The sequence below is a fragment of the Mytilus trossulus genome, unplaced genomic scaffold (assembly GCF_036588685.1).
Source record: "Mytilus trossulus isolate FHL-02 unplaced genomic scaffold, PNRI_Mtr1.1.1.hap1 h1tg000085l___fragment_1__unscaffolded, whole genome shotgun sequence".
NCBI classification, from domain to species: domain Eukaryota; kingdom Metazoa; phylum Mollusca; class Bivalvia; order Mytilida; family Mytilidae; genus Mytilus; species Mytilus trossulus.
This window is the reverse complement of record NW_026963295.1, coordinates 3,481,629-3,494,800: the sequence shown is the minus strand read 5'-3', so window position 1 is coordinate 3,494,800 and position 13,172 is coordinate 3,481,629. Positions and strand designations below refer to the sequence as shown.

At 33.8% G+C, this 13,172-nt stretch overlaps 2 long non-coding RNA genes across 2 annotated transcripts; both read left to right on the top strand.

Moving 5' to 3' along the window:
* Window positions 1-629: 629 nt before the first annotated feature.
* On the top strand, window positions 630-1,639 carry LOC134699754 (uncharacterized). Its single transcript, XR_010103656.1, has 3 exons — window positions 630-745; window positions 1,064-1,138; window positions 1,549-1,639. It is a non-coding gene; the product is annotated as an uncharacterized LOC134699754 (long non-coding RNA).
* Window positions 1,640-5,065: 3,426 nt separating this feature from the next.
* On the top strand, window positions 5,066-6,033 carry LOC134699777 (uncharacterized). The gene is made up of 3 exons (XR_010103669.1): window positions 5,066-5,185; window positions 5,504-5,578; window positions 5,988-6,033. It is a non-coding gene; the product is annotated as an uncharacterized LOC134699777 (long non-coding RNA).
* Window positions 6,034-13,172: the final 7,139 nt, after the last annotated feature.

Sequence of the window (13,172 nt, the reverse complement as noted above, 5' to 3'; positions counted from 1 at the left end):
TAATAACAGAAATCCAGCAAATTATTTTTTTCATATTCATCTAATTGAAATTACTAAATACCACGAAATACTTTTCCTTTAGTCCAATCACAAATTTTTTGTCAGATCAACTATCACACATATCACTTATCAAGCGGAAAATCATTGCCCTTAGTTCCGAAAGTCCGAATCAGTTGATAGCAAATCAATTTTCAGGTTTATTTTGTAATGTAAAAGTTTTAAAAAGATTTTCAATAACGGACAAATTTCAGGAAGAAAAAAAATCGATTATAAAATTAAGATCCGATCTATGTAAACTTTTTTCTATACACCAACAGTTATATTTAGTTGTTTGGTTATCATTGAATATATAATAAAACAAGACTCCAAAAGAACCAAACACAACAACACACAACAAGCTTGCATGAAAGATATACAACACTTTGTGTGGTAGAGTGTTTAGCATTAAAATTTATTTTCTTTTAGAATAATTAATATTAATTAGTAGCTTTATTATATGTTTATTAAGAGTTCATCAATTCTTCTATTCTCTTATTTCTTCTTAGTACAATTCCACTCTATTTTTCTGGTTCATTAGTCAGTCAGTCATGTGTCATATTATCTTGTCTACTCTTGGTCACAGTCATTGAGTTCATAGTTTTTGCCACTCTTTTTGATATACCTTGAGAGAAAGCTTTACATGTAGCAGCCATATTTAAAATAGTTATATAGTTTATATTCTGGACACTTATTCCATATTAATCAGGTCAGTTACTAATATTTCTAAGTCTTTAATATTTGCACAGTATTCCTTTAGTTTGAATCAGAGAGAAAATGTATTTTGAATAAGTCAGAATGATTGTGCATGAATGATAGATATTTTATTTTAAAGAAGTATTTCCATGAACTCAGAGAAATAATATATCATAGATATATTAATGATACATGTATTGGTACAGTTATTTTATTATTATAAAAGGTCCAAAGTAATGTCTGCTGAACATTTTACTTATTGTTTATATAAATGTTATGCTGATATAGTTAGTTCATTAGACTTATGTAGGTTATATTTGTATTTTAACAGGACCAGAATATCTTCATATTAAATTAATCTGGTGATGTTTCTAAACAGGAGATAGACCTTTGTACCATATACATGGTAAGATCAGTGTTACGTGTATTTTTAGTTTACTGTATTGTCTGTGTTTGTCTATTTAATTTTAGTTCAGTATATGTATTGTTTGTGTCTTGTGAATAGTAGTTACCTGTATGTCAATTATTACATGTAAACATTATAGTAAGAAATTGTAGTTCATTCATAAATCTATGAATGAGTAGCGTAATGCAATTGGACATATGTAGTAATTAATCCTGACTTGGTTTATAATTGAGTTTAATTGAATTCATATAATTATAATATACACTTAAATAGTATTGGTTGTATTCTTACAGAAAAGAGCTAGTTTATCGTATTTTATACATGTACTTTCCGTTTTATGATTTAGAGCTATACCCCTTTGTACACTGTACTGTCTATGTATTTACGTTTTGTTATTTGTGTACTTTCAGGGTTGATTTATTTATGTCGTATGAATAAATGAATAATTAAACTTGACGAATCCTTTTATTCGCCACAAGAACCCTATTACATTTGGCGCCCACGTAGGGTTATCATCAGATGGAGATACTTGCGGAACACAAGGAGAGGACAGCATTCACCGTAGGACCTCTTGGACTCTTCGAGTACAACCGTATGCCTTTCGGACTTGCTTGCGCCCTCGCCACTTATCAACGTCTTATGCAAGATTGCCTCAGAGATCTTCACATACGTATATGTTGCGTATTTATTGATGATGTCATCATATTTTCTAAAACGTATGAGGAACACCTAGAGCGACTTGAGATGGTCTTTGACAGATTCCGACAAGCCAACTTGAAGCTTTCGCCATCAAAATGTTTTTTCTTCCAGCCAAAAGTCAAATATGTAGGACATATTGTATCTGAAGAGGGAGTAGAGACAGACCCAGAGAAAGTTGAGAAAGTAATGAATTGGCCTACTCCAAAGTCACCTGAAGAAGTACGTAGATTCATCGGATTCGTAGGATACTACCGCAAGTTCATCCGTAACTTCAGTCAGATAGCAAAGCCACTTACATCCATCATGCCAACTTCATATATAAAGAAAGGGAAAAAGAAGACTAAGAAACAACAACAAGAAGCATTTCAGTGGACTGATAAGCAAGAAACAGCTTTCACAACATTAAAGCAACACTTATCATCAGCACCGATACTTGGATATGTCGATTACTCTAAACCATTTGAACTCCACACTGATGCCAGTGGTCAAGGACTTGGTGCCGTATTATACCAAGAGCAAGACGGACATCAACGGGTTATCGCATATGCTAGCAGAGGTTTAACAAAAGCAGAACAGAACTATCCAGCACATAAGATGGAATTTCTTGCGCTAAAGTGGTCCATAAGCGACAAGTTCCATGATTACCTCTATGGCCACAAGTTTAGAGTACTCACAGACAACAACCCACTCACATATGTACTCACGTCTGCAAAACTAGATGCTACTGGACACCGTTGGCTCGCTGCACTAGCCGCTTACGATTTCGACATTATCTATCGCCCAGGCAAGACCAATGCAGATGCAGATGGACTATCCAGATTGACAACTATCAGCAAAGATTCCATTAAAGCGATATGTGGACGCATATATACACCATTGATTGACTCCTATGCCATATCACCAGATACCATCGACATTAGTAATTTGGATATGCACATAGAGGTTTCAACTGATACCAACTGGTCAGAAGTCCAAGCTATGGATCCACTACTCCACGCATGGAAAAAACAGCTGAAATCTGGACAGAAACCAGTAAAAGGAAAGATATTAGCAAGTCCACTAAGTAAACAGTTCAACCATCTCAGACTTATAGATGATGTACTTTACAGAGAGATCACCATCGACGAAAAGATACATCATCAACTCATCATACCATCTTCACACATCAAATTAGCATTAGAAGCATTACATGACGAAATGGGACATCCAGGGAAAGACAGAACCACCAGTCTAATAAGAGAACGTTTTTACTGGCCTGGGATGAATAAAGATATTGAAGAATGGATTCAACGATGCGAAAGATGTATTAAGAGAAAGAAAGATCCAGGAAGAGCACCACTAGTCAACATCACAACAACTCAGCCAATGGACCTTATATGGATTGACTACCTTACTCTAGAACCATCAAAGGGAGGAATTCAAGACATCTTGGTAATCACCGACCACTTTACACGTTATGCACAGGTCATACCAACACGCAACCAGACTGCAAAGACAACTGCAGAAGCATTGCTCAACAACTTCATCGTGCATTATGGTTTACCTAACAGAATTCACTCAGATCAGGGTCCATCCTTTGAAAGTAACATCATTCAGGAACTTTGCCGTCTAACAGGGATAAAGAAGTCAAGAACCACACCATACCATCCGATGGGCAACGGCATGACTGGGAGGTTTAACCGTACATTACTGTCAATGCTTGGAACTTTACAGCCAAAAGATAAGATCAACTGGAAAGCGTACGTAGCTCCGTTAGTGCATGCGTACAACTGCACTCGTCATGAAGCAACAGGACAATCACCTTACTTTCTGATGTTTGGCTGACAACCAAAGCTTCCCATCGACTTAGCATTTGGACTGATAAAGGACAAAGATAGGAAACCACACACCAAGTACATACCAGAATTGAAAAAACAGACTAGTGGATGCCTACAAGCTTGCTTCAGAATCAGCAAAGAAGGCAAATGAGAAACAAAAAGAACATTACGATCTGAAAGTAAGAGGAGCAGTGGTAGAAAAAGGCGACAAGGTTTTAGTGAAGAAAGTTGCATTTGATGGAAAGCATAAGCTGAGTGATAAATGGGAGAACGATATTTATTTAGTATTATCACAACCTAATAAAGATATACCAGAGTACGTTGTACAAAAAGATAGTGGCGAGGGGCGTAAGCGTACATTGCATAGGAATCTTCTATTACCTGTGGGATATATTTCAAGTCAACCACCAACGGCAGAACCATTACCTAAACCAGTCCCTAGACCAAGAACGAGATTGCAAAAGAAGATCAGCTCTAACACAGACTGTACTATGGAGGATACCGATATCGAAAGTGATGATGATTATGAGATATTCCTACATCAACGACCAATGGTTGTCAACACTTCATCCAGTGTTGGTGATGATGAAACAGATAGTATTGATGATCACGAAGAAGAAGTACTACACACTCCGGAGTCAGATGGGGACGCCCATGATATAGATATAGAGGTACAGGGACTTGATTCCTTACACGAGGACAAAGAGCAGGAGTCGTCTTTAGAACCAGAGACACTAGATCCAGCTCATGATGATGATATACCTCCAGTTGTGCCTCGTCGGTCAAGCCGAGAGAGGACACAACCTAAGTGGTTACAGTCTGGTGATTATGTGACGAAGTCTGCAGTTCCACCTACTGATACACCTGTAGTTACACCTGTAGCTGAATGGAGACAGAAGGCAGATTACCTGTCTAGCTGTATTGCTAGAGGATTATTTTCAGGGATAGAGCTTGAAGCAGGGAAGGCTTTATTAGCCATTTTGACCGATCATTGATGTTTTATATTTTAGCTTTACTATTGATACTATTAATCTTATATTTGTTAATATTTCAGTGGATTATCCTTGATTGATTCCTACTGTATTTATTAGTGATTGCAGTATCAGTACATTGCAGCTTCAGATATAATTCTATTTCATTTTTATTTTTCATAGATATTTTGTTGTATACTCTGAAATGACGTGGACGTCATTTTAGATGCCAGGGGAGTATGTGGTAGAGTGTTTAGCATTAATATTTATTTTCTTTTAGAATAATTAATATTAATTAGTAGCTTTATTATATGTTTATTAAGAGTTCATCAATTCTTCTATTCTCTTATTTCTTCTTAGTACAATTCTACTCTATTTTTCTGGTTCATTAGTTAGTCAGTCATGTGTCATATTATCTTGTCTACTATTGGTCACAGTCATTGAGTTCATAGTTTTTGCCACTCTTTTTGATATACCTTGAGAGAAAGCTTTACATGTAGCAGCCATATTTAAAATAGTTATATAGTTTATATTCTGGACACTTATTCCATATTAATCAGGTCAGTTACTAATATTTCTAAGTCTTTAATATTTGCGCAGTATTCCTTTAGTTTGAATCTGAGAGAACATGTATTTTGAATAAGTCAGAATGATTGTGCATGAATGATAGATATTTTATTTTAAAGAAGTATTTCCATGAACTCAGAGAAATAATATATCATAGATATATTAATGATACATGTACTGGTACAGTTATTTTTGTATTATAAAAGGTCCAAAGTAATGTCTGCTGAACATTTTACTTATTGTTTATATAAATGTTATGCTGATATAGTTAGTTCATTAGACTTATGTAGGTTATATTTGTATTTTAACAGGACCAGAATATCTTCATATTAAATTAATCTGGTGATGTTTCTAAACAGGAGATAGACCTTTGTACCATATACATGGTAAGATCAGTGTTACATGTATTTTTAGTTTACTGTATTGTCTGTGTTTGTCTATTTAATTTTAGTTCAGTATATGTATTGTTTGTGTCTTGTGAATAGTAGTTACCTGTATGTCAATTATTACATGTAAACATTATAGTACGAAATTGTAGTTCATTCATAAATCTATGAATGAGTAGCGTAATACAATTGGACATATGTAGTAATTAATCCTGACTTGGTTTATAATTGAGTTTAATTGAATTCATATAATTATAATATACACTTAAATAGTATTGGTTGTATTCTTACAGAAAAGAGCTAGTTTATCGTATTTTATAATGTACTTTCCGTTTTATGATTTAGAGTTATACCCCTTTGTACACTGTACTGTCTATGTATTTACGTTTTGTTATTTGTGTACTTTCAGGGTTGATTTATTTATGTCGTATGAATAAATGAATAATGAAACTTGACGAATCCTTTTATTCGCCACAAGAACCCTATTATTAGTTGTTTGGTTATCATTGAATATATAATAAAACAAGACTCCAAAAGAACCAAACACAACAACACACAACAAGCTTGCATGAAAGATATACAACACTTTGTAAGATACATTACACTTTAATGTATTGGACAAATTGTTGTAGAACATGCTTTATTGTACTCGGTGATCTTTGTCTTCTAAATCATTACTTCTTCTTCCAACTCAATTTAATACATCTGTAGGAGAAACATGTATAATTGAGAATTGATATGGGGAACGTGTGAAGGAGACAACAAACCCGTCAGAGAGTAGATCAAATAATTCTAAAAATTACCCATAGAATAACTAAATCCAAATGTAATCAATGAATTCAAATACAGAAAATTATTTATTCTTTTCATTACATTGACAATGGAATTTTTAGTGGAATTAAAGTAGAAAATGTAAGGAACTATATGTTTTCTACGGATTTAAAGCTGCTTTGATTCGATGTCATCGATGACGTCTTGACAACACATATTATTGTATGACGTCAGATGAGTGAAATAACGGAGTTTATTTCACATTTTATATTTTTTGTTTGCATTTATCTGGGAAACCAGGGTTTTACATTGCAAGTAATGTAATAAATACAACTATAATTATTAAGATCTTCAGATAATTCAACGCCGTAGCTTCGTTAGTATGTTTTCCCTTTGGTCCACACTTTTTTCTCAAACTGTGCATGCGCTATAAACACACTCATGGGATTCTGGAGTTTTAAATTTGAATTTGAAATATTGAAACAAAAACAATACAAAAATGCGTCAATAAGAAAGATAGAAAGACAAAGTAAGAGAAACAATAACGGATATAGATGCCTAGAATGAATTAAAGAAGTTATCTTAAAACACCTGACATAAATGTAAATCATCTGTAGACAATGGAGACTCTCGAACCTCAATATGTTTTTGCTAAAAACAATAAATTCAACATAAAATAAGTAGATTAATTTAGGGTTACTATTCATAACATTCCTGTTTTCATGATTGCACTGGATTGCTTGCTAATATTCATTTGTAGTTAAAGTGAGAGTAGAGCTATCAGGTAAATCGAAATGGAAAAAATCAATAATGTTTCATTTGAGTTTAAAAAAAAAAAAAAAAAAAAATTATTAAACAGGCAGTAAGAACAAATTTGATAGACGAAATAGTCATAATCTATAGTCATTAAAAATAGAGGAGCACACATGTAAAATCAATTCTTATTAATCATAAATAGGTATCATTTAAAATTAAATATCGACATATTTTGCTAATTATCGATATGTGATAACGACATAACCTGATACAAGACGACTAGGGTCGATAACAATATTTCTTTAACGGCAACTGTAAAGAGCAACTTAAGTGATACGCATTTTCCGTTCTTGGAGTAGGTGGAAAAACTCGTATAACTAGCGATGCACAGTTTTGATTCCAAAATTCAACTAGAGGCCTGAAATAATGTTTACCTCGTAACAAACTAAAACCGAGGGAAACGGATTAAATATAAGAGGAGAGCAACGACATAACACTAAAATGTAACACACACAGAAAAATACCGAGCATCAGACAAAATCCCACGAGAATAACAAATATAACATATATATATAACATCAAAACCAAAAACATGAATTTCGGATAGACAAGTACCGTGACACATCTTATCGCAATGTGAATTTACATTAAAAAAAAGAGAAAACAAACGACACAACGTTAAAATGTTAAACACACAGAAACGAACTATAATATAACAATGGCCATATTCCTGACTTGGTACAGTGCAATTTTAAAGGCAAAAATGGTGGGTTGAACATGGTTTTGTGGCATGCCAAACTTCGCACTTTTATGACCATGTGAAATATAACATCAAAATGACAACACAACACCACAGGACTACAATATGAATAAATTGGAGACCACAAATGACAAGGAATCACACGAACAACAGCCAACAAAGAGGCAACAAGTTCAAAATGTTTATACGCCAGAAGTGTATTATGTCCACACAAGACATACTAGTGACGCCCAGATACAAAAGTTTGAAAGCCGAAAAAGTACAAAGTTGAACAGCATCGAGGACCAAAAGATAAAAAAGTTGTGCCAAAAACGGCAAGGGTAAATATATCTATTTCAGCAATAACAACGGCAAGGGTTAATATATCTGTTGTAGCAATAACCACAATCTGTGTTTGATGATGGTTTACCGAACAATTATAGCAAATTCCGTAAGTATACTTTTAGGTAAATGCAAAAAAAAAATAAAAAAATTGTCAAATAAACATATCATTTTAAAGGTTAATGGTCGTATAATTTTTTTTTATAAAACCATGTGTAAAGTGAGAAAAAATTAAGAAAAAAAATGATTTTAATAATAGAATGATTTTTGTATTGAATGACATATGAAACGACAAGTTCAAAAAGAATCAGAAAGTCAGAAATCTTAACTTATCTGCTTAATATTAAGCTTAAAAAAACTTGAGTGTCCAATGCCGGACATCGCATTTTGTTAATTTCATTTAGGGGTAAACTAAAAATGTTGGATCCTGAATGCTTTTCAACTTTATACTTGTTTGGCTTTATCAGTATTTTCATATGAGCGTCACTGATGAGAGTCTTATGAAGGAGAAACGCACGCCTGGCGTACTAAATTATAATCCTGGTACCTTTGCTAATTAATAACATAGCAAATATTATAAATCAAATTGAATGTAAAACTTTGGAATTATATCGAAAATTAAATCAAAACATTCGATCGTTCTTTTGATACATGTATTTAATAGATATAGGAAGATGTGGTGTGAGTGCCAATGAGACAACTCTCCATCCAAATAACAATTTAAAAATTAAACCATTATAGGTTAAAGTACGGCCTTCAACATTTATAGAGAAAAAAAAGTGACTTGCCTTTTTCGCAGATAAATGGCATCAAATTTTGACATGGGCCATCATTCCATGCATACCCAGAGGCTTCCTTCAATGAAAGACAATGTTCATTGCCGTTATAATTGTTTGGTTCTCCCTCTCTCCAATCAGTAAAGGTTATAAGATTCTGACTGTGTGACCATATCCAAACACCTTCTTTTTGTTCGTCGGTTCCACCTAACCAGTACTCTATAAATTGTAATAAAACACTTGAATCTTTTATATAATGTGATCCTCAAATTTATGATAGCCTCAAGTCTGCTTTCTTTCACACAAGTTACTCTCATGTTAACTGTTCTATGTTCTGACGTAAGACATACAAGAGCTAAATTTTGCAATTTTTACAAAATAAGATATATATTCTATCTTAATTCTATTCAAATTTCTAACAAGACGCCAAATTCTAGGCACATCACGATTCTAGCAAAGGAATTGTGCGAATTAACATTTGTAAAATTATAGAGTGAAACAGATGAAATAATATTTAGAATAACCAACAATAAATCGATAATAAACTACCAAACTTTTTTTTTCACAAAATATCCACAATATTATAACATGCAAAACAAGAACAAAAGCTGAAAACAAGGGAATAAGGAAAAGAAAAAGAATTCAGGGATTAAGACCTAAACAGACAACTCCTTGTCTTTTACTCATTTAAATTAACCATGAAACCTCGTAGCTACCAACTCATACTATACGTTTAACCTATTATGTATATACAAAGGTACAAGCCCCGTCCGTTTTCGCGTTGCAAATCATATATTCATTTATATATTATGTATACAGCCACGTATCACCATCATTCATGGCGATCCGATGGATAAATCTGTTGTAGAGTTGTCACTGACTCAGACGTACTTGTAAATATAACTATTTTCTGTGACTGTATCTTACATTAATTTGTAGGATCCTTTACTATAGACAATTGAGCTGATCTGTAACAATAACATCTCCATACCTTACTTACCATGTACTGCAGTACGCCGCAAGATAAAAACTGACGAGGAAAGGTAACACACGGCCACTGAAAGCTTTATTTTTGTAGAGTCCAGGTGGTGGTGTGGTCTAGCGGGACGGCTGCAGTGCATGCGATTTGGTGTCACGATATCACAGTAGCATGGGTTCGAATGCCTGCGAGGGAAGAACAATAAATTTGCTAAAGCAAATTTACAGATTTAACATCGTTGGGTTGATGTTTAGACGAGTTGTATATACATAATGTACACAGCCACGTATCACCATCATTGATGGCGATCCAATAAATAAATCTTTTGTAGAGTTGTCACTGACTCAGACGTACTTATAAATATAATTATTTTCTGTGACTGTATCATACATTAATTTTTAGGATCCTTTACTATAGATATTTGAGCTGATCTGTAACGATAACATCTCCATGCCTTATATATCATATACTGCAGATCATCGCTAGATTAAAACTGACTAGAAATGGTAACACACGGCCACTTAAAGCTTTATTTTTTAGAACCCAGCTGGCCGAATGGTCTAGCGGGACGGCTGCAGTGCAGGAGATTTGGTGTCACGATATCACAGTAGCATGGGTTCGAATCTCGGCGAGGGAAAACCAAAAAATTGCGAAAGCAAATTTACAGATCTAACATTGTTTGGTTGATGTTTTGACGCGTTATATGTATATATATGTATAATAGACATTTAAATGGTAACCGACTTGTAGCCCATGGTTTCGTCATATGTTGATGTCAGTATCACGTAACGCAACTCATGGACGTGTTCGATTCTTAGTGAAGGCATATAGAAATTTCAGAAGTTATAGGTAAGTTTTTGAGATTGTGTCATCAGCGAACAGAAATCAGTAAATTTGTCTTTTCAAATTTAATGAAAAAAGACATACAAAGGAAACAATAGAAGATAATCTGGTGAGTCCATTTCAGCGACACATTCGTGAAGCGTTGATTCTAGAAAAAGAATGCACGGTATGTGAATAGGGTGACGTCATCGCATTGTTTTAAGTCGGTTTCAGACATTTTCAATTTGATGAGATCAAGAAGTTTGCTTATCTTCTCAATCTGAAGTTATTAAACACGCCATACATGCCATAGTAGAGACGGCAGTTTTAGTTGATCAAAAGTCAAACATCGCCAGGAATTCTCACAGACAACTTAGCCTAACAATATGCCTTATAATGCCAAACTACAATATATCGTATTAAAAATACGTACATTTGTAAGGTACTACAGATACAAACATTAATGTACACTACCGGTTAACCGGTTAATCAGTTAAACGATTATCCGAGTAAACAGTTACACAAAACTGTTCTATTTGATAAGACTAAGATAAAGATATATAAATATACGAGTCTAAATTGAAAAAAATACGTTCAAACTTATGATTGCGTTGGATAAAAAACGAATTTGTTATACGTGTGCATGTAAAACAAATGTCGTTGTAGAAAGGTTAAAATACAGCACAAACAACATTTTCAAAAGGCCAAAAAGTGAAAAAGTATATTTAAACAAAACGCATTTGACTAACAGGTCAAACAACTGATATTCTTAAGCCCTGCTGACTGCCATTGGCGATTGCCAAATATAATTAATCACGAGATGTAACAAAATGGATCTTTATATAAATTTAATACTTAACAGAAAACAATAAACGTGTGGCTAAGATGTTATGACACAAACACAAGGTGTCAATATTGTTTTATACACCAGATCTAGATTTCACAATATATGTCTCTTCAGTGATGTTAGTGGTCGAAACGGTATTTCGAAGGTCAAATGATTTACCCTCAATTTCAGATAGACTCTTGAATTTTAGAAGTTTACTAGAACACACCCGCGAAATCGCGGGCATTTAGAGTGTTGTTGAAAGTATTTAAAGTGCTGTAGAAAGAATTTTGTTAAAGATTTACTGACTTGTGAATTTCAGGAAAAGTATCGGAAGTAATAGGTACTTGGGGACAGGAAAATTATTTTTTTTAACTTTAAATATTGTTTTCGGTGTCATTTTGGTCTCTTGCGGAGTAGTGTCTCATTGGCATTCATACCTCATCTTCTTTTTTCGTAAAAAAACTTTACGACTGGAGAATTTCAGAAAAAGGTATCAAAAGTCATAGGTAATTTGGGACAGGATAATTGTTTTTCTAGGCCGGCTCCTCCTTTTTTCACAAAAGAAATCATTTTTTTTGGTTAGTTCTCTATTAATTTTAATGACACATGGATAATTTTAGCGCTTATCTGTGTATTATGAACATTTATAAAAGGGGGGATCGCACCGGGAGGGGTCCTGATCCAGATATCCCGGTCTTAAGAACTTGAAATCCCGAGGTTCCGAATTTAATATAAATTAAATACCTCGACTTCCAGAAATTCGAAAAAAAGAAATCCGGACCCCGAAAAGGTCAATCCTTAAATTTTGATCTTAAAAACACCCGTTCCTGACGTCCCGAAAAGGTCCTGCTTCATTTATTACTATACATACAGTGTATTTTCTTTTAAATTCAATTCTCAGTTTAATAATCGATCCACGGCGGTCATTGATATATTATACAGACATTCTCTATTTAATAAACTCTGTGACCACCGTGGATAGTAAACTTGAAAATGGTATCAGACAGAAAGTACACTTTATTCCTAGTATAAGTATTTCTTTCAAAGTATACAATAAACGCAAGCCGAGGGTCTAATCTGAATTAAAATTCGTCCAATGACAGATATCAGACAGATAATACACTTTATAATATTCGTAGTATATGTGTGTTAAAAAGTATACAGAAAACGCAAACCGGAAGTCTTATCTGACTTAAAATTTCTTCCAATGACGGAAACATATCCGGACGCCTTTTTTCTCCCAAATTAACTCAATCTGGATAATCATATGAATGGATGACAAATGCGATTATGCATTGTACATATAGGACACAGAGGCATGAAGATTAATTTATTGTGGAAAGAAGAGAAGCGACACCCAAAATGAGGTCTTCTCGTTTAATAGTATAGATAGGGGATGAACGGATCATATAAACTGGAGGGGAAATATGATACAAGCCCAAGCGAAAATATATAAACGAGTCTAAATTGAAAACTACGTTCAAACGTATAATTGTGTTGGATAAAAAACGCAATTTTCATACGTGTGCATGTAAAACAAATTTCGTTGTAGAAGGGTCTAAATACAGCACAAACAACTT